The sequence below is a fragment of the Myotis brandtii genome, unplaced genomic scaffold, assembly GCF_000412655.1.
Source record: "Myotis brandtii unplaced genomic scaffold, ASM41265v1 scaffold743, whole genome shotgun sequence".
Taxonomy (NCBI): Eukaryota; Metazoa; Chordata; class Mammalia; order Chiroptera; family Vespertilionidae; genus Myotis; species Myotis brandtii.
In genome coordinates this window covers 231,088-233,278 of record NW_005370960.1, presented here as the reverse complement: position 1 = coordinate 233,278, position 2,191 = coordinate 231,088, and the positions used below count along the sequence as shown (strand labels likewise).

General features: G+C 63.4%; 1 protein-coding gene across 9 annotated transcripts in view; it reads right to left on the bottom strand.

Annotated features, from left to right (window-relative positions):
* Window positions 1-2,191, bottom strand: part of GRB10 (growth factor receptor-bound protein 10) — a 125,270-nt gene that overhangs the window by 73,727 nt on the left and 49,352 nt on the right. The window lies entirely within an intron of this gene.

The window sequence follows — 2,191 nt, the reverse complement described above, 5'->3', positions numbered from 1 at the left end:
CAGGCCACTGCGAGGCCGGGGGGCCGCCCCCACCCCGCCTGCTGCCCCATGTCGCTCCGCTCCCGACTCCACCCTGACCCTTCCGGGCGGGCTCCTCTCCAGCTCCCGCGAGGAAATAATCGACTCTTCAGTGCTTCAGGTTTCTAACTACACCCAGGGCTTCAGGAGGGATGTAACTTCCTGGGAGAGGAACAGGCCAACCGAAAACTCACATCGAGGAATTGGTGACTCACAACCAAGAGCCACAGAGCCGGGGTAGCTGTCACTCCAGGAGACGAGGGCCTGGACGCTCGGGGTGGGAAACACCAACCAGCCCCAATCCGCCCGCCCCACCCCGTCCCCAGGGGGCTATCTCAGGAGCCCCAGAGAGAGGACAGGAGCCCACGAGGCCACGCTGGCAAGGCCCTGGCTCGGAGACCTGGTCACAGGCACGCCACGCCGTCAAGGCCGCGTTTCCTGAGCCCTCTCGCCTTCCTGGAAGGCGGCAGGCCTCGCAAGGTCACTGACATGGACTGGAGGCCGCGCCCGTGGCTCCTGTCAACAGGGAAAGCTGCTGTAAACTGTGTGATGGGTGGCTGTTGTCTGATGGGCTTCCCGACCTCCGGAGGACGGCAGGGGCGGGAGACGGGGGCCACTTGAGATTTTCCAGGCTTTCTCGCCAGACAGGCCTCCCGCGGCCTGTTCTCCCCACCCGGCGGCCCCTGCCCAGGTGCCCGGTGCCCGAAGTTCCCCTCCCTCTGTGAGTCCAGGTCGGCGCTGTCCCCACGGCCCCGCCACTCGTCCCCGCGCAGCTACCCGGACCGCACGATTGGACCGAGTGGAACAGAGGAGCCGAGGCAGTTTTGTGCCGCCTGTTGGTTCACGGAGCGCGTCGACACCAGCCCCGCGACAGGGCCCTTCCTTGTCCTTCCCTCCTGACCCCCGACCAGGCTCCGGGAGCAGCCCCTTAGGGCCCGTCGACAAGAGGAGGGAGGCCCAGTGTCCCCCGGGACCCCGCTCCCCGGTGTAAAGGAAAATGCCTCGGGCCCAGAACACCCACACGTGTTACAGAAGGTTCACTCATTGGAATCAGCCGCAAGCAGCCCTCAACCAGCGGTGTCGATGGCCGACCCTCCCTCCCGCAACACCCCTATGGAAGAGCTCCATTCAGTTATCTCAGCTCCGTGGCAAACCATGCCAGGTAAGCGTCTGCCCACGGGACGTCTCAAAGCCATGGTGTTCCCAGTGCCCGCTCCTCCCCCGCACCTCCCGAGGTGAGACCAGCGGCAGCAGAAGCCACCACCCCACAGATTTCGTGAAGAACACGTAGACTGGTGGCAATGTCCCTCTGTCCCAGGATGGGTGTGTAAGGTGAACGAGGAAAGAATGACAGAATCACTCTGAAAAGAGAAAGAAAGAAAACAGCACACACACACACACACACACACACACACACACATCAGCGAGAGACGTTGGGAATGGTGTTCATTTCCACAGACTGATCCCAAATCGCCTGTGAGGGATGATGTCACCCCCCAGCTACTCAGGGCGCTGCCAAAACGTTGGCGGAATCCAGATGTCGGGGCTCCCAGCACAAAACCCACAGCTGCATGCAATCAGCAGAGCGTCTCCTCCGAGGGCCGAGCCCGTCCCCCCGCCCCCCCCCGCCTCCTCCCCCTCCTCCAAGAAGAGGGGAGCCCATCCAGGGAGGCCGCGCTGGCCCCGGGCCACGCAGGAGACGCCTTCGAGCAATCGCGGCTCTGAAACGGCCCTTGGAAAACTTCTTCTGAAAAAAAATCAAGGGTTAGACAGCCCCAAGCTGTGCTGACGTGGCCACGGCCACGGGCGTCAAGGAATGAGCGTGGCTGAGTTCCAATAAAACTTTATTTACAAAAGCGGGCGGGGGGCTGGCAGGGGCACACAGGCCGCATTCTGCCAGGGCCCGCGCGAGAGGGGCCAGTTCCCGGCCCCAAGGCCCGGGATAGGAACCTGACCCAGAGCCAACAGCAACAGCGTGCGGAACCCTGGGGCGGGACGGAATTTCTGCAACGAGCCCCCGGGGGGGACGGGGAGATAAGACTCCATTCTGCAGGAATGTGGGGTCCCGTGCCCCACCTGGCAGCCCGGCCTGCGGAGGGGGGCAGGGTCCCAACGGCCGTTTCTAGGACGTTTTTGCTTCTGGAAAGGAGTGGACACGTTTCCAGTTCTGAAA